Raw genomic sequence first — 20,210 nt, 5'->3', positions numbered from 1 at the left:
CTGTCAGCTAAATCATTGCCTTGAGAAATGATATCAGTAACCTTCGTGTGTGCTTTACATTTCATAATCGATATAGCAGTAGGTAGATGTATTGCGTCTAACAAGGCATGAATGAGGGGTCCGTGCTGAATGTGGGCACCATGGGAGGTTAAATAACCTCTCTCTCGCCACAGTACGCCGAAGTCGTGTACAACTCCGAATGCATAACGTGAGTCAGTGTATACATTAACTTTCTTATTAGTGGCTTGAATACAGGCTTGTGTTAGAGCAATAAGTTCTGCTGCTTGGGCTGACAAAGTATCTATACAATTTGTCTCAATAACTTCAGTGTCTGTTGTGACTGCATACGCGGCCACTAAATCTCCTGTACTTGTTCTCATGCACGATCCGTCTACATACAACGTCAGGTCTGGATCTAACAATGGAACGTCTGTCAAGTCTTGTCTAGGTTTCGTCTTTATTTCAATGATTTCAACACAATCATGAGCTAGTGGGTCTGTTCCAATTACAGGTAATAGTGTAGCAGGATTCAATGTATTACACCGTCGGATCTCTATGTGTGGTTGAAACAATGTCAGTTCATAACCGGTAAGTCTTGCTATGGTCAAGTGTTGTGTTTGTGTTCGGTTCACAAGAACCTCTACTGCATGTGGTACTTGTACTGTCAATGGATGTCCTAATACTATGGCATCGCTTTGTCTGATTGCTAAAGCTGTCGCCGCCACTGATTTCAGGCATGCAGGCAAAGCCTGAGCTACGGGATCTAATGTACTGGAAAAATAAGCACATGGCTTGCGTGATCCTGCTTGATCCTGAGTGAGTACTGACAAGGCAGTACCTTCACGTTCTGTAACAAAAAGTGTAAAATGTTTGCTATAACATGGTGTTGCTAAAACAGGTGCTTGACATAAAGCTTCCTTTAGGCTTTCAAAAGCTTGTGTATGTTCCTGAGTCCAAGGGAGAACAGTCGATGTGGCTGCCTCCTGTGTGGTTAGCTGAATGAGTGGTTTTGCTAGAAATGCGTACTGAGGGATCCACTGCCTACAATATGAAGTGAGGCCTATAAAAGCCCGCACTTCCTTTTGTGTCTGGGGTATTGACATGTTAGCAATTAACTGGATGCGATCTGGTGTAAGCTGCCTTCCCTCCTTGGACAGCGAGTGACCAAGATAAATAACTCGCTGGACACAGAATTGCAGCTTAGAAGGAGACACCTTGTGCCCCTTGTCGGCTAGAAAATGTAAAACTGTCAGAGAAGCCTTTTCACATTCAGGTTCGCTTCTCGCGGTGATCAGCAGATCATCGACATATTGAAGCAGTGCAGTATTGACTGGCATGTGGATACTGTCAAGTTCTCGTTTCAGTGCTTGGCTGTAGATGCTGGGGCTTTCTGTGAATCCTTGGGGAGCGCGTGAGAATTTAAAGCTGCGCCCATTTAAACTGAATCCGAACAAATATTGGCTTTCCGGATCTATTGGGACGCTGAAAAAGGCATTCTTGAGATCAATTACAGTAAAGAATGTTGCTTCGGAATCAATTGCTGTCAATAATGATGATATATCAGGGACCACAGGAAATTGTGGTACAATGCACTTGTTTAGTTCACGCAAATCAATAACCAATCGGTATACTGGTGGGGCAGTAGGATCAGTTCGTTTAAGAATCGGAATTATCGGTGAATTACATACATTGGAGTCTGTTTCTACAACTACTCCCTGGGCAATTAGCTCATCAATGATTTTCAGCAAAGCCACTACAGCATCATGTGGTAACTTGTATTGTCGCATTCGTGGTAGTACCACTCCTGCTTTCAATGTGACTCGGTATGGTGTAATGTTCATGCAGCCAACATCCGTAGGGCCTTGTGCCCATAGATGTACTGGTAAAGTCTGTAGTCGGGGATCCATGTCCCTAGACACATAGTGACCTTTAAAATCACGTAGAAACAACCTTACTCCTTCCGGAGAACAACATATTATGGCTCCTAGTGCTTTCAGAGTTTTAATTCCTAACAGATTTTCTGGGCATGATTTAGTAAGCAATAAATCTGTAGTTCGTGTCAAAGGTCCTATCGTAAGTGGGAGAGGCTGTGATACTTCATTAACAATAGGTTTTCCTGAAAAACCAAGGGAAACATTTTGAGAGCCTGAGAGGGGTGCCCCTGGAACTTCACTACGTTTTATAGTTGTTCGACTTGCCCCTGTATCGAGTAAGAATTTTCTATCTTGACCTAATAATTCACTATGTACATACAGTCCTTCTTGATCTACAGGAATCTCGATGAGCGGTAAGTCAACTTCCCTCTCTAGGCTTGTTCATGCGTAACGCTGATACTCAGGATATTCATATTGTGCAGTCTGATACATTTGTCGTGTTGTGGTTTGTGTGGCAGTAGCAGGCAACGGTGGTGCAGCTGGCACAAACTGTATGGGCTGCTGTGAGGCTGGCATGGACTGTTGCTGAACTGGCATGGACTGTTGCTGAACTGGCATGGACTGTCCATGCTGCATAGCTCCTTGTTCATTCTGATCTTGTCTAACTAATCGTGGTCTCTCTTTTGCAATACCTGTAGCTATATTACGTTTCAGGACTGGACAATCGTGTACATAATGGCCTAGTTGTTTACAGTAATTGCAGGTTCCTTTTACGGGAGCTGCAGAATCACCAGAATGTGTCACACCCTTTTTGTGACCCTCTGCTGGTACTGTCTGAGAAACTAGCATTTTCATTTTTGTATCCTTCATGCGTCTATGCTCGTGTTCTTGTTCATCCCTAATTCTATTGTGATGATACTGTAACATTTGTAGCATTTGTGACGGAGTGTTACTTTGCCAGGTACTCTCGAATTTCAATATTCTATTCTTCACTGGAGGCAATGCATTTTCCACTAATTTTGTCACAAATAAATGTGGATATGAGTCACTACTTGCTTTTATACCACTGTTTATACCAAAACATTTTTCAAATCGAGCATAATAATCGCTTGTGTCTTCATCTTGCTTTTGTTTGCAGGCTGTGATTGCACCCCAATCTTCCTTTTTTGTAGTTAATAGACGTGGCAGTACCTGTACTAGTAAACCTGGTAACAGTTTAACTTTATCCCCGAGCCCTGAACCTGCAGTTCGGGCCCTTTCTTCCTCTGCTAATGCTGTCCAGTCTATCTTTTGGTCTCCCACTTCCCACTCTTTTTCTTTCAGTTTTTCATAGATGCCAGCAGGCAAAAGCACCTTTAATATCGTCATAATATCAGGAAAGGTGTACTCTCCCATTAGTAACATGTCCTTAATTTCTCGGTGGAAACCCGCTGGGTCTTTGTCATGACTAGGTACTACTTTCTTCATTTCTAATAATTCCATTTTTGATATGGGTGTGTAAACAAATACACGGTGAAACTCATTGTCTTCGCCTTTTATTGGGTGCACTTCTCGTAAAGGATTTTGTCTATCCATATAGTACGGCGTTCTTTCTCTGTGGGGCAGCGAGAGAGAATCCGGATTTACAAAAAGGACATACTGTTTACGTGACACTAATATCTCTTTAATTAGCTTGTTACTAGAACCTCTCCATCTGTTCGTGAGTAGTTCCGTTAATATATCAGGTAAAGGACCAGGGTCAGCATGTTGGCTCTTATATAATATAAGGAGTTGCTGAATCATATAGATTCCAGCTAAACGTTGTTCATCTGCACTGAGATTAAAAAACGTGTGTGCTACGGTCTCATCACCGTATATTTCAGGACTGTCAATCCAGTGAACAGCTGATCTGGCTAATTCTTGCTCATCCATGGAATCGAGGAGGTGGTAACCCCTTCGTTCTCGTAGTATTTTATCTGCGGCTTGAAACAAATGTTCAGGAGACTTCAGATTTATTACAGGCGTCGGATACGTTCTGCTATTATTTGGGCATACAGAGTGTATGGGATCAGAAAAACATCTAGCATTATTACAGGATCTTCCTCTGCCTACATAGGCTATGGTCTCTGACTGTCTTGCGGAATTCCCTGATTCGGACACTTCATCTTGCTCGAACTCGTCTGTTCCCAATCTTTCTTCATGAATACGCTCTATTTCTCTACGGATTTTTCGGCACATGGCTATTATACAATTTTGCTTATCGTGTCTCCCTTCTGATATATTCTGGCTCCATCTTGTAAGAATAAGCATTGCATTCGGGTCTACCCCCGGACGGTCTTGATTTCTGATCACACAGTTTATGAGGAAACGTAACAGTTCCCCCTGTATCTCTACTTTCTGGAATTCCATAGCTCTGTTAATACATCCTGGATCTCGTCCTGTTTGAACAAAATGGTATATGTTATCTAGATGCGTAGTCATTCCTGGTAACCTTGCTAAATACTCTGCGGCTCGCCTGATGCGTAATGATGCCAGGACCATTTCGTCCTCTTTACCAACCACCGGGTCATATCTACAATTTACAAGGAGTTCCTTAAGCGTACGTTCACTTACGAATTTAGGAGTACGTGAATGCGCTGATTCTTGAAAGACAAGTTTATTTATTCTGGGTGGTGTAAAGGTATTGCTAGCACCTCCCGTGGCCCCATCTGGGGCATCGGGTGTGAATGGGTTCGTTGAACGTGACACAGCAACTATGGGTGTCGATACCACTGTAGAATCGACTGCGGGGACAGATGTGCTTGCCGAAGCTTGTATCGGGACTTGCTGTTGCACGGGGTCGGATACCTGATCCTGACGTTGAACCCCTCCGCCAGACGGTCTATGTAGTGTGGCGTTAGTATACTCGGGAGCTGTGTCGTCTAGATATGAGGAAAGAAAAACATCTTCTGCGGTTCTGGGATGCCCCTTTTGATGTACCTTAATTGGAAATAACGGGGGTGGCAAGTCTTTTGGCATCCCTGGAACAGCCTTTGGTAGTCCTTCGGTTAGAAGGGGATACATACCATTCATAAGAGCATTTCTTCGTCTATTTACTTGTTCTGACTTCACTCGGATACCTTCCTCAATTAATAGATCTTCTTGAACTTTATTTGAACTTTCTTTACTCCTCTCTTCTTGTCTACGTGCTTTTTCTGTACGTCTATGAGATTCTTTACGCCATAACTCAACAGCGTCTTTCTGTGACTGTCTGACCTTTCTTTTCCATAACTCTTCCTCCACTTTCATGATGCACTCTGCATCCCAGGTTCCCGCTGCGGGCCACCTTTGACTTTCCGGCAATCCCTTGGTATAATCTACCCATAGATCAAGAAACAATATGGCATCTAAGCCATGCTTGTGGTACATAAAATGCCCTGGAGTGTCCCTAGGAGGAATAGGAACTGCTTCTTCAAGCACCCCTTTTCTGGTAGTAATCTGTCTTAACTTCGAGAAGAGCGGCATATTGACAACTGATCTGATACTTACTCTTGAATTCACTTAATACGAAAAACACAATAATGAACAGTGAACAAAGAACAATCATTCATACCACAATATGCAAGACATTTGAACACTTTAAACATTGAATATTAAACATTTTAACAATAACCGACAATGATGACAGTCTGCCTAACTAATCACCACGCTGAATTCTTGACAATAACTAAATACTTCGGAATACTTGATATACTGCTAAACAGTACATATATACTGCTAAACAGTGCAGACCGGATTTGTGTACCCAAATCCGTCTTGACCGGCACAACCTATGTGCGCGTCAACACGCCTCCTCGGCGATGGTACTCACCGAGTAGCTCCTTGAAACGGAAGGCCTCAGAGAATGGACAGGACTCGATAACTGCGGATAGCGGACCCTCTGGACATCGGGATTTCGAAAAACCTGGTGGGCTTCTGTATACCTCGGATCTTGCTCTCTCAGCTAGGCTCTGGTCGGGATACTTCGCACTTCTCACCGCCTCGTCTGGGTTGATCGCAGCCTCAGTCGCCCCCCCTTGACCGGAGGGAGCTTACAGGAAATCCTGCTGGTACGCGTTTATGGTCCGTCCAGCTGTGGCAGGAGACCGGGCCTGCAACGCACCGCCGGCGCGTGAGATGAGAAAGTGTCCCTGTTCGGGCGCCATTATGTGGTAAATATTCTTTTTACCGAAACTGAATTTCATACGGAATCTTAAAAAATACAGTAAAATAGCTCAGAATAACAAGAGGCAGAATCCGTGGTATAAGAGGTTTCTAAATGGGCTTTATTCCATCCAAAATGGCCGACTCGAGTCACGGCCTTCAGGTTCCGTCACCACGAGGGTTCAGGAAGTGAAGTACAATACTTTATTGACAAGAAGTAACTTTTATAGGTCATACATTTACAATGAAACAAGTGCAAAAAGGCGTAACAATTGATAAGATAAATTAACATAGTGATACGTAATTGAAACTAGGCGTAATAAGGAGCAAAAAAGAAACATGATTGGCTCTCATTATCTTACATAGGTGGATCTATACGATAATACTTAACATGGATGCGTGCGCAGCAGCATGACGTGTGATTGACGTGCAACTAGGGGGTGAAGGGGACTTGACATTTAGCTCTACATGTGGAGACGAGAAGTCTAGGGGGTCATGTCAACCTAATCCCAAATCATATCTAACATCCTATGTTTAGAGAACTATGTTATCCACAAGGAAGGACTCTCGGACAGAATCTATTCTATACTAACTGTATGTGCGTGTACAAGCGTCTAAGTGTCTATATGAGAAGCGAGGGGCAGAAAACTTTCCATGGCAACAGGGCTATGAATCACTTGCAGGAGGACGGAAAGGCTGAGTCCTTTGCTTGTGAGCTAAAGGAAATGTTTACCTAAATCACTAGACAGGAATGCATCGGCTGAAGAGCAAAATAGATAATTCGAAGGTGAAATACAGCTTCTTGGCAGGCAGGCGAAAACTGGCCGAGGCAGGCACCGTTAGCTGCACAGGGAGTAGGACAAAGTTCATGGATACAGATGCGAGCTCAAGCTGAAACTGTCAGAGACAGAGAGCAGGGAAAGGCTTTGAGGAAAGAATCGGGCCTACTTGCCTGAACTGTAAAAATGGAGTAGCTTAGCCATATAAAGTCGGTGGCTTTTCATACTTAGGAATTGAATATCCAGCCCATTGATGGCGGATCTGACAGAGAACATGTCGACGGTAGACACACATATGTTTGCGTCTTGGAAACTGGAACTGGAGGGAACATACATGTACTTGTGACATGCACATAGAATCGTTGGGGTCCAAGATAGGGGACATAACTGATCAGGAAAATCCACATTTCCACACTATGATGGAGTGAAGGCCATCTACATGTACCCAGTTAGGCCCGCTGAACAGAGTACCTTAAATCCTAGTTACTGAGCTTTGCACGGATCCACATCAAAGATGCGTCGCACATCTGAAGCAATGCGTAGGCTCCAGGATACAGCGAGGCTGCAGTGTTAGGTCCTGTTTAGTCCTCGTTTAGGATCCCATCGATGGGGCTTGTGAAGTGAAGTTTGGCATCAGGGATGCTGCACCAGGCTGGCGATGCGTTTGTTCCCAGGAGTGACGAAGTTGTGAAGCGGAGTACGGCTTGGTCATTGAGGCCACCATCAACAAAAGATAAGAAAACCTAGGCGATGGAGGCAATGAGCCATTAGGGTTATGCAGGTCTTTATGACTGGTCCATTCCAAGCAGCAGGGGGATGCATCGATTCTGCTCGGGGATGCACCGTTCAGCAGAGTAGGTCGGGTCCAATGGCAAGCACATTAGGCCTACTTCCAAGAGTTCCGGGTTGCAGTGTCACCACTTGGCAGGATAATCTCACAGATGGCAGAGTCCAGGTGCAGGCGAAGGTTGTTGGAAGCCTGTGATGTCCCTGAGGCTTCAGACCAGGTAGCCAGCCAACTAGCCCTTGGAGTCACTCTGGGTTCTGGGGTCAAGAGATGTAGATCTAGTCCTTCTCACCTAGGCAAGAGGTCTTCAGGTAGCAGGTTAGCACAGCAATGCAGGCATTCAGCAGAGTGCAGTCCATCAAACTGGAAGTCCTTTCCCAGCACAGAAGTCCCTCTTTCTGGCAGAGAATCCATAGGTCCAGAAGTGTACTGAAGTTGTAGTGTCTGAGGTCCTTCTTTTTTACACAGTTGCACATTTGAAGTAGGGAGAAGCTTTTAGAGGCATGCTTTTGAAGTACATAGATGCCCTGTCTTCGCCCCCTGTCTCCAGACTACCTTCAGGGGGTATGAAGCCCTTTGTGTGGAACCAGGACACAGCCTTTTCAAGTGTAAGTAAGGCTGGGCCCGGATCTTCCCTCAAAGTGTGTAAGTGATGGCCCACTCAGTCACAACTAAGCTCCCATTGTGTGTGGCTGTCTAGGAGGAATACACAAAGCCCAACTATGAACTACATCCAGTCATGTGGCCATAGATAGGCTGCAGGCACCAAATCGCTAAGGAAAAAAATAGCATTTTCAGAATTGTAATTTCAAATCTGACTTCACCATTAATTAGGATTTTAAATTATGATTCCAGAGAAACCAAACCTGAATTAGTCATATCTTACTATTTGGAAACTACACTTATAAAATATAATAAGATATCCCCAATGTTATTCTATGAGAGATATAAGCCTTGCAGCAATGAAAAATAAATTTAAGAGTTTTTCTCTACCAGGAAATGTAAAACTTAAAAGTATATGTTCTGCTTTTTAAATAAATTGCACCCAGCTATGGGCTGTTCAGGGCCTATCTTAGTGGTGAATAATATGTATTAAAAAGCAAGGTTTAGTCCTTGCAAAAGGTTTATTTGGCAGGTCAAAATTGCAGTTTAAAACTGCACACTCAGATTCTGAAGTGGCTGGTCTGAGAAATGTTTAAAGTGCTACTGAAGCGGGTGACACAATCAGTAATCAGTGCTGCAGGCTTACTAGTAGCATTCAATTTACAAGCCCTAGGCACATGTAGTACACTTTACTAGGGACCTCTAAGTAAATTAAATATCTGAATTGGGTATAAACCAATATCACCATGTTTAGATGAGAGAGCACATACACTGTTGCACTGTATATCAGTAGTAAAGTGCTCAAAGTCTTTAAACTAACAAAAATGAATTCAGCAAAAAGTGGAGGATAAAGGCAAAATGTTTGGGGATGACCCTGAAAAAAGGACAATTTGCAACAATAAGGTTCACTGCAAATATATGAGTCATCTATGATTCATTGGCCATGTGGAAATTGACCCCACCAACATTCGAGTCAGGTTCCACACAAGTATCAACCAAGACCATCACATTTTGTTTGGTATACTATCACAAATCATTCACCCATTTAAATAGGCCCACCGTGGGGTTACTTTCAACAGTTGCCAAGGAGTTTCACCTCAAGCTCAATTTCACTGGACCTTAGATTAACTCCAGATTTTTAGAGTTTTTAATAAGTAAATCTAAACCACATTGTGAGACTTTGTTGTGGTGCTATCCTTCATATATGCTGTAACTACTGGATCCCTTATGTTCATCTTGTGCATAAACACTCTGGTATGGACTCTGCCAATCATTTGATGATATGCATTTAGTATGAAGAGGCACATGACACTGGACTTGTCTCTAGCTCAAATTGTGCAAGTAGGGAGTATGGTTTACTTCTTTAGAAGAGCATAGTACATCACACCCTGGACATACTTGGCATGCAAATGAGCAAGCATAAGTCTGAAAACAGTTCCCCACACGTTAAAGTGTGTTACTTTGGTGCTTTCCTGTTTTATTCACCACAATGGTGACTCCTTACAGTTCCTGCACATATGCTCCTCTGCTGTGAGGGTTAATCCATGGATTCAAATGAGGTAGGTATCAGTTGAAACCCTACTGTTGTTGCTAACATATTCCACCTTTTACTTCATGGTACACATCACTTTCATGATCTCACCTTAAAATGTTTTTATTTCTATGGAGTGCCAGATTTTATATGATTTCAGACAACTTGTACAGCATCGCTCCTTTAGCTATCTGCTTCACCAGAGCTTAGAATGTGTCAATAGATTGCTTTAATTAGGATGAGATATTGCTAAGTAGCTGTAGTTTAGACTCAGAAAGCTTGGCAAATGATTGATGTCAGCAACATTTTATAGTAAACGATTTGTATTGTTGGCACTCATGGATTGCTAGACATCATTTTACTGAACCATGTGATTGGACCTAAGGATTGTGGTGAGGTTCAGTATGGGTCACATAATGCAGGTAGGTGTGACTGTTGCTCTAGTAGTGTATGTGCAGAAAAATATTAAAATGCGTAAAACAGTGATAGAAAGAGGCCAATAAGGGATTTCATGGTCAGTGTAATGTGGTATGTCCAATTCGAGGCGGTATGATAAGGGGTCCTGGTTTCCCAGCATTTCTAGTGGGTGTTTTACTTTGGAAGGGTCAAATCTACTATTCCCACTCCAACTTGTGCAACAGTAGGGAAAGTGTTGGCCTTTGGAGGGGCCAAAATTCATATTCCAATTCCAACCTGAAAAATACTAGGAAATGTGTTGGACATTGGAGAGGTCAGAGTCATTATTTATATTCCAACATAAAGAGCAGAAGGATGCGTGTAAAACTTTGGAGTGACCAGATTTAACATTAACACTTAAACGTAAGCAACAGTAGGGAAAGTGTTGGACTTTAAAGGGCTTAGATTTACTATTCCCTCTCAGATGTAAGCAAAAGTAGAGAAAAAGTATTGAAGGTTGATATCTTTGATTTACTATTCTGCCACAAATTATAAAAAATATATATCAAAAAATATTAACAGAAATGTATCTTAACACATATTTAAACATGTATCTTTGTTTCCATTATCATATACAGAACAATATTTGCAAATTAAAATTAATACATTAACAATTAAGAATATATAGAACATGAAAAACATTTACCAATTAAAAACATTAACAAAAAATTACTTATTTAGAGCACATACCAGCAGCCTACCCCAAGTATCTAACAGTTACAAAACAAATTATAATTTAAAAAAACAATGCACATTAATTTAACAAAAAGACATACTATAACAAATATGCAAATATGCAAATTAAATATTTAATTAACAAAATCAACAATTCATGAGCCAATTAATAAAGACAACAATGACTATTTTATCTGCTAACAAATGTACAATTAAGATAATGTGAACAATATTTATTAAATAATTATTAAACACTTTATACAAAACATAAAAAAGCATGTGCACATTTCAAAATAAATATTAAAATATACATCCCATCATAGTCCCTTACAAACACAATTTAAAAAAAATATTTATATAATCAAAAAAAAAGCATGAACTATACTCAAACATTTTACACACACTTAGGTGCCGATTCCGATCCGTCCCAAAAATGTACAGCCCAACTCATATCCGTATTTTTTTACGTACGAATCGTACAAGTACCGTACAAACGGCCAAGTACGATTCGGACGTGAAAAATACCTACTAATAGCTTCGGGAAATGTCTACGAGAGGGAGTCGGAATTTTTTACGTCCGAATGGCCTCGTGAACTGTGTACGAGAGGGACCCGAACATTTTTACGTGCAAATCGTAAAACAAAAGTCCGAATGCGCAAGTGCGATTCGTACCGCCCGTCCGAATACACAACCGCATGTAAAAGGCCCCGTACGGAGCTAACGCAGTAGCACACATGTACACGGGTAAACTTATGCCCGTGTACGAGCCGTACAGCCCTAATATGTCAGCACCGTACACCCCCCTGTCCGCACTGTACCCCAGGCCCGCACGCGTACGTGCCGTACCCCCCCAATATGCGCCGTACCCCCGCATGTATGTGCCGTACCCCCACCCCATGTACGTGGGTACTCCAGGCCAGCACCTGTACGCGCCGTACCCCCGCAGTACGCGCCGTACCACCCCATTTATGCAGGAACCCCTGGCCCGCACCTGTACGTGCCGTACCCCCGTATGTACGCGCCGTACCTCCCCCATGTACGTGGGTACCCCTGACCCGCATCTGTACGTGCCGTACCCCCGCATGTATGCGCCGTACCCTCGCATGTACGTGCCGTACCCCCCATGTACGCGGGTACTCCAGGCCCGCACCTGTACGCGTCATACCCCTGCATGTACGTGCCGTACCCCCCATGTACACGGGTACCCAAGGCCTGCACCTGTACGTGCCGTACCCCCACCGCCCCAGGCCCGCTCCTGTACGCGCCGTACCCCCACCGCCCCAGGCCCGCACCTGTACGCGCGGTACCCCCACATGTACGTGCCGTACCCCCCATGTACGCGGGTACCCCAGGCCCACACCTTTACGCGCCGTACCCCCACCGCCCCAGGCCCACACCTGTATGCGCCGTACCCCCACTGCCCCAGGCCCGCACCTGTACGTGCCGTACCCCCACCGCATGTACGTGCAGCACCCCAACCCCGTACCCCAGCACCCTCACCCAGCATCGCGTATGTACGGACCGTACCTACGCGAAAAATACTCGTACAGAACCAGGACACTGTAAAACAGCACAAGTAGGGCCAATTCGACTCGCACAACACCACAAAACACATCTACATGACAAAATACATCTCAAAGACTGACCTGGCACATCCAAACAGGCAAACAGAGGCCCAAACTCACAACCACCTCTTATAACACACCCACCAAAATTCAAACACAGCCACACCCAAAAATGGACCAATAAAAAGGGACCACACACACAACCCATGAGCCTTTGCCACAGACCCACTGCTGCCAGACCCCACACACAAACAACTGCACCTTACTGACCCCTTAACTACACCTTAACTCACATACCTTCACACAACCTCCTTCACAAACACCCCCACTCACATTCACACACACACCGTCACATTCACACCCACACACCCACAACCATCCACACCCACAACCCACACCATGCCCACAGACAAGAATCCAAAGTTCACAAGGACGGAGCTGGAGTTCCTTGTCAACGAAGTCATCAGAGTCGAGCCACAGCTGTTTGGAACATTGGTCAGACAGAGCAGCATAGCCCAAAAAAACAGCCTGTGGCAGAGGATTGTCGATAAGGTGAATGCTGTTGCGTCCATCCGAAGGACCAGGCATGAATGCCAAGCCAGGTGGTACGATCTGCGCAGGGCAGTCAAGAGGAAGATGAATGAGGAATACGCCCAGAGTAACATCACTGGAGGCGGGCTGCCCCGCAGACCCGTACACTACCATCCCTGGGAGGAGAAGGTGATGGCCCTGCTTCCGCCGGTGGGAGTACATGGAGTTGAAGGAGTCGCAGAGCCTGGTGAGTACAAAAACAACTTACGTAACATGTGGGCAATGGGGTCCACACCACAAATACACCAAATGCACGCAACTTCCCCCAAGCACTCACCGCACACAACCACACTCAAAAACCACGCTCATGCCACCAACGTCTCCATGCACCATTCACAAATCAAGCCAATGCCATGTCCCAGGCTACACCAACCACAAACCCAAGACTGGATGTCCAGGAGGCTGGGAGGGTGGGCCTCACATAACACATTGTGAAAATGAGAAGCAGACACCAATGCCCTCAGCCCATATGGCATAGGTACATACCCAGGCACAATGCACAGGGACTGGCAAAGTACCGACAAGGTCGCTGACACTTGGCCCTGCTGTATGCAGCACAAGGACTTCCTGGGACCACTGTACACTCAAACACCAACTCCACAAGCACAGGTAACTAGCACAGGAACTCACACTCACTGTCATGCCAGCATTCACCATGAGGGGACACACACATCACCTGGGAGACCCAATGCCAACTCACACTACACCCAACAGCAGTCCCGGTCACACACACACCCCTTACACAAGCACAGACCCCCGGGGCAGGCAACAGATTTACACACTCTCACAATGGACATGTGACATAAGACCAATCCATAGCCAAATAGGCATCCTAGCCAAAATTCTACAGGTCAAACACTCAGGAGAACATATCAATCTGTCCCCCGCAACATACCCATCCCCAAGTGGACATTGAGAGGAATGCTAGGCACATCCAACTACCTGGAGGAACTGTGGCAACTTGAGTATGTATGAAACATGGATGTTGCATGAAACAGCATTAACATTGTCTCTCCCTCACACACAGGGCAACGTCGTGGATCTCCCCCCAACACTGGGGGGGAACAATCACAGTCCCTGGCTCGGCGTGGAGATGACCCCACCAACAGCGACGACTCTCACCACTCCGTGGATGACCCCGACCAACCTGGCCCCTCTGGTGCCCAAGCCCCTGCAGCACCTGCGTCAGGTACATCTGTGCCAACCACCACCCCCATTGCTGCCACATCCCAGGAGACACCCAGGAGCCCTGAACAACAGAGCCAGTCTGACCAGGAGGGACAAGGTTCTCCGGGCACCTAGGAGGAGGCAGGCAACCCTGCAAATGCCATCCCTCAGGGGTCCAGTAGACCCGATGTGCCCACAACGGCAGGCCAGGCTCAAGTGGGCAGGGGTGGTGGGAGTGGGGGCAGGCGGAGGCGCGAACCTGACCAGCCAGCTGAGGGAACCGGTATGTCCCACATACGCCACATCCTGGACACATACCGGCGTGACACCAGGGGCATCAGCCCGGTAGTGTCAAGACTCACAGAGATGCAGGGGACCCTCAACGAGATCAAGAACATGCAGGCCGAGCAACATGCCAGTCAACAACAACACCAAGGACGGATGGAGGCAAGACAGGCTGAGCTCCTGGCGGTGCAAAGGGACATGAGCCATTCACTCTGTCTGATTGCCGACAACATGGGCAACCCTCCCAGTGACAGCAGGCGCAGACCAGCACCAGCCACAGGGAGGGAGGAGGAGGAGGATTCATCCGACGGAGCGTCCCAAACATCGTCAAGGCCTGCATCTGAGGGTTCCCGGAGGAAGGTGGGTCGTCCACGGAAAAGACCGTGAGAGTTAGAAGACCATCAACATCTCCCAGGTGACCTGGCCTGGCACCTTGCCCTCTGGCGCAACAGCAGCACCTCATCCAATGACATTCTCTGCCACATGGACTTGCTGGTCACAGTCTGACCAATGATGACCAACACTGTGCTCTGGACTCTGATGACTTCCAATGCCAAGGATCAATCAATCAGCAACATTTGTAGAGCTTGCTACTCACCCGAAGGCGTCTCAAGGTGCTGAGGGGGGGGTCGCTACTGCTCGAACAGCCAGGTCTTGAGTTGTTTCCTGAAGGAGAGATGGTCCAGGGTCAGCCGTAGGTGAGTGGGGAGGGAGTTCCATGTCTTGGCTGCCAGGTAGGAGAAGGATCTTCCTCCGACAGTGGACTTCCGAAAGCGTGGGATGGAGGCGAGGGCGAGGCTGGCGGATCAGAGCTGACGGGTGGGTGTGTAGAATGTGAGGCGGCTGTTGAGATACTTCGGGCCCGTGTCGTGGAGAGCCTTGTGTGGGTGGGTGAGGAGTCTGAACGTGATCCTCTTGTTGACGGGGAGCCAGTGCAGGTCTTTCAGGTGGTCAGAGATGTGGCTGCGGCGAGGGATGTCCAGGATGAGTCGTGCTGAGGCGTTCTGGATGCGCTGGAGTCTTTTCTGGAGTTTGGCTGTGGTTCCAGCGTGTTTCCATAGTCCAGATGGCTGGTGACGAGGGCCTGGGTGACCGTCTTCCTGGTTTCGGTGGGGATCCATCGGAAGATCTTTCGGAGCATGCGCAAGGTGTTGAAGAAGCAGGATGACGAGACTGCATTCACTTGCTTGGTCATCGTGAGGGAGGAGTCCAGGATGAAGCCTAGGTTGCGGGCATGGTCTGTTGGTTTGGGTGCGATGCCCTGGGCAGGGGGCCACCAGGAGTCGTCCCAGGCAGAGGGAGATGGTCGAGGATGAGGACTTCCGTCTTGTCTGAGTTCAGTTTCAGACGGCTGATCTTCATCCATTTTGCAACGTCTTTCATTCCTTCCTGGAGGTTGGCTTTGGCGGTGGCGGGGTCGTTGGTGAGGGAGAGGATCAGCTGGGTGTCGTCGGCGTAGGAGATGATGTTGAGGTTGTGTTGTCAAGCGATGTCTGCGAGAGGGCTCATGTAGACATTGAAGAGGGTAGGGCTGAGAGAGGATCCCTGCGGAACGCCGCAGATGACTTCGGTGGCCGCGGATCGGAACGGGGGAGGCGGACTCTCTGGGTTCTTCCGGCGAGGAAGGAGATGATCCACTCCAGTGCCGCTCCTTGGATACCGGTGTTGTTGAGGCACTGTATCAGGGTGCGGTGGCATACGGTGTCGAAGGCTGCTGAGAGGTCCAGGAGGATGAGGGCAGCAGTTTCCCCGTTGTCGAGCAGGGACCTGATGTCATCGGTGGCTGCGATGAGGGCGGTCTCGGTGTTGTGGTTTGCTCGGAAACCGGACTGTGAGGGGTCGAGGGATCCGTTGGTCTGGAGGAAGGCGGAGAGTTGTCTGTTGATGGTCTTCTCGATGACTTTGGCTGGAAAGGGGAGGAGCGAGATGGGGCGGAAGTTCTTGAGGTCCGTGGGGTCCGCGGTGGGTTTCTTCAGGAGGGCGCTCAGCTCGGCGTGTTTCCAGCTCTCCGGGAAGGTGGCAGATGCGAAGGAGCTGTTGATGATGTTCCGGAGCTGGGGTGCGATGATGGAGTCGGCTTTGTTGAAGATGTGGTGTGGGCAGGGGTTGGTTGGGGAGCCGGAGTGGACGGTGTTCATCAGGCGGGTGGTGTCTTTGGTGCTGACAGGGGTCCAGGTGCAGAGGATGGTGGTGGGGGGCGTTGGATCGGTGGTCGGGTGCGTGGTCTGCACGCTGAAGCTGTTGTGTATGTCAGCGATCTTGTGGTGGAAGAACGAGGCGAGTGAGTCGCAGAGGTCTTGCGAGGGTGTGATGTTGTTGTTGCAGGCGCTGGGGTTGGAGAGCTCTTTAACGATACTGAAGAGTTCCTTGCTGTTGTGGGTGTTGTTGTCCAGTCGTTCTTTGAATGCTGTCTTCTTGGTGGTGCGGATCAGCTGGTGGTGTTTGCGGGTGGCGTTCTTGAGGGCTGTCATGTTTTCAGTTGTCTGGTCGTGGCACCAGGTTTTCTGGGGTGCGGCAGGTTTTCTTGGAGTTTTTGAGGTCGTTGGTAAACCACAAGGCTTTCTTGCTGCCGGGTCTGCTGGGGGGCTTCTTCAGTGGTGCGAGATCGTCTGTGCAGTTGGCGAGCCACCGTGTGAGGTTGTGGGCTGCTTCGTTAGGGTCCGTCGTGTTGGTGGGAGGGTTCTGGCTGAGGGAGGTGGTAAGCTGGTCGGTGGTGACCTTGCTCCAGCTTCTGCGGGGAACCTGTTGCGGGTGGTGGTGGGTCGTGGTTCTCCTGAAGTTGAAGTGGACGCAGCTGTGGTCTGTCCAGTGTTGTCCGGTGGAGTGGCTGAAGGAGATGTGCTTGCTGGAGGAGAAGACGGGGTCAAGCGTGTGGCTGGCGTAGTGGGTGGGGGTGTTCACCAGTTGCTTGAGTCCGAGGTTGGCGAGGTTGTCCAGTAGGGCGGCGGTGTTGCAGTCCTTGTTGTTCTCCAGGTGGAAGTTGAGGTCCCCTAGGAGGATGTAGTCTGTGGAGGTGACGGCGTGTGGACTGATGAAGTCTGCAATGGCTTCGCGGAATTGTGTGCGTGGTCCTGGGGGTCTGTAGATGAGAGTGCCTCTGAGGGTGGTCTTGGGGTCGGTGTGTATCTGGAAGTGAAGGTGCTCGGCGGCAGTGAGGGTGTCGTCGGAGTTGGTTGTGATGTGGATGGTGTTTTTGTGGACGATGGCGATGCCTCCTCCGGTTTGGTTGACGCAGTCCCTCCGGGTGATCTTGTAGCCATTCGGGATGGCTATGGCAATGTCGGGGGCTGAGGAGGCGTTCATCCAGGTTTCTGTGAGGAAGGCGACGTGTGGTGATGTTGTGTCGAGGAGGTTCCAGAGTTCGATGGCGTGCCTGTGGACGGAGAGGGTGTTGAGCAGGATGCACTTGAGGAGGTTGTTGCTGGTGCTCGTCTTGGCGGGTGCGGTGCAGGTTCGGAGGCAGGTGAATTGGCAGGCTTGGCAGGAGAAGGGTCCATGGGTGTGTTTCGGGGTAGCTTGGTAGCAGGCGGGGTTCCGACTGGTGTTGAGAGCGTGGAGGGTGGTGGCGTCATAAGTTCGTCAGGTGCGCTGGCATCGTCGAGGACCAGGGGTCCTGGCGCTGGGCGTGGTCCAGGTGCGGACGGGCATAGACGGGCTTGCCTTTGGTGTGCCTTCGGCGCACAATGGGCGCGCCCGCTGCGCGTGAACGCTGCACGTACGCGCAGGCTCCATATGAGGCGAAGTGGGAAGGAGGAGCAGCTAGGAGGCGGGAGCGGGGCGGCCAATGGGGGTACAGAAAGGAAAAGGGGGCGTGGCCATGAGGGAGCAGCGGCGGGAAGCGGAGAGCGGGGGGCACACCAGGGGTAGAATACTAAAGAGGGCGCAAAATCTCTATCTATTTAACAGAAAGGAAATAAATTAGTACAAACACGAGACTCAATAAATGAGGGCTACAGCGGGGAAAGATCAGATGAGCAGCAGAGAGGGGCACCGAGGCCAGGAGCGAGCCTGGGCAGAGACACGCTACAGCTGGAGGGCCGTGCGGCGTGGGGGGTGTCCTGTGCCTCCCCCTGTGAACTTTGGATTCTATTCCCCCGGTAGAGCACCTAATTTCACCTACCAAAACACGTACCCCACCGCAAATAAAAATATTATTTGGTTCATGAGACGTTGCTGTCATGTTGCTTAATTCCACAACATATGTGTGTGTAAATGTCAAACTATGCCTGAGTGTTAAACTAACTCCAGCCATCCATACCCTGGGATCTGAGTCTGGTACAGGACACACATGGGTCACAAGGTATCATTCAAAGCAGGCATGGAGCAGAACACTCACCTGTGATGGCCACACACTGCTGAGGGGGGGCTTGCAATACTGTGCGGACAGACCTATTTGGAAGATTATCATTAAGGCGTAGAGGTCATGGCTCATGTGGAGGTTCCCGGGGAGGGAGTCCCAGGTATGTGTTGGCAGGTGGGAGAACTATGTCCTGCATGCTGGAGCACGGTGGATGTGAAGAATGGTGGCCAGGGCAAGGCCGGATGCACGGAGATGGCCCAACGGGGTCTCGTATGACAAGACTTACAAGGTTGGTTTTGTGTCGGGGTTGTGGACTGCCTCCTGAGTGTGGGTGGGGAGTGTTGAGGTCGTCCTGCAGCAGACAGTGATCCATTGCAGCTATCTATGGTGGACGGTGATGTGGCTGGGGCGCAGGATGTTGAAGCTGAGGTGTGCAGATGCACCCTGGATGTGGACAAGTTTCCCGGGAGTTTGGATGTACGTGCTCCGTAGAGGGCAGGCCAGTATTTGACACGGATGTTGTCGTGGACATGGGGGATGGTCTGTCTTTCCTTGGAGTGGATCTATCTGTGGATCATGTGCACAATGCAGAGGGCATTGCAGCATGAGGTGCAGATGCTGTGGACTGACATGGCAAATGTGTGCGAGCAATACATGATGCACACCATCTTGTGTGTCTGGCTACTAGGTGCCGGGGCAGGGCTCTTGCGGGTGGAACACAAGCACTTGACCCAGCTGTAAGGGGACAATCCTTAGATGATCACCTCAGTCCTGTACAAGTCCAGCCTCAGGTGGCTCATGTACAGCCATGCATCAATGGATCTCATGCATTCAGGAATAATGGAACTGGCAATGTCTGCGTCTTTGGTGAGGGTGAGGAGCACCTGGCTGTCAATGGCATACCAGCTGATGAGGTGTTGTGCGCATGTGATGGTGGAGAGGGGGGTCCTGGACACATTGTAGATTGACACGCTGAGAGATGATACCTGTGCCATGTGCCAGACGACGACACCATACTACATACAGAAGCCTTGAGTCCCACTCCCATGGCCTTGCTGGGGTACAGAGCCGGTGGGGAGTAGGAGGGACATGACCTGGTTGGTGTGACAGGGCCTGGAAGGAGTGGCAGTGCTGTGTAGGCAGTTGGAATAGCACACTCAGCATGCAAAGGTGTCGTGTGTGCGCTTAGGGTATGTCTGACAGCATGCGGTAGATTTGCGGATGGACATTGCTTGGAGTGTGGCTGCTACATCAGACTGTAGTGTGATGTGTGTCATGCAAGGACATGAGGGTCGTGTAATGTGCACGTTGCATGTGCTGATGGTCCAGCCTTTGCCACCGCGTGGCGCCAACTGTGGCATAGACAAGCTGAGGACAGCCAAATAAATGGGTGGAGGGAGGAAGGGAGGAGCATCTTTGAGGCGTGTGTGTTGCCA

Source organism: Triturus cristatus, chromosome 4_1 (assembly GCF_964204655.1).
Source record: "Triturus cristatus chromosome 4_1, aTriCri1.1, whole genome shotgun sequence".
Classification (NCBI taxonomy): Eukaryota; Metazoa; Chordata; class Amphibia; order Caudata; family Salamandridae; genus Triturus; species Triturus cristatus.
The sequence above is the reverse complement of the archived record's forward strand: the minus strand, read 5'-3'. Positions refer to the sequence as shown.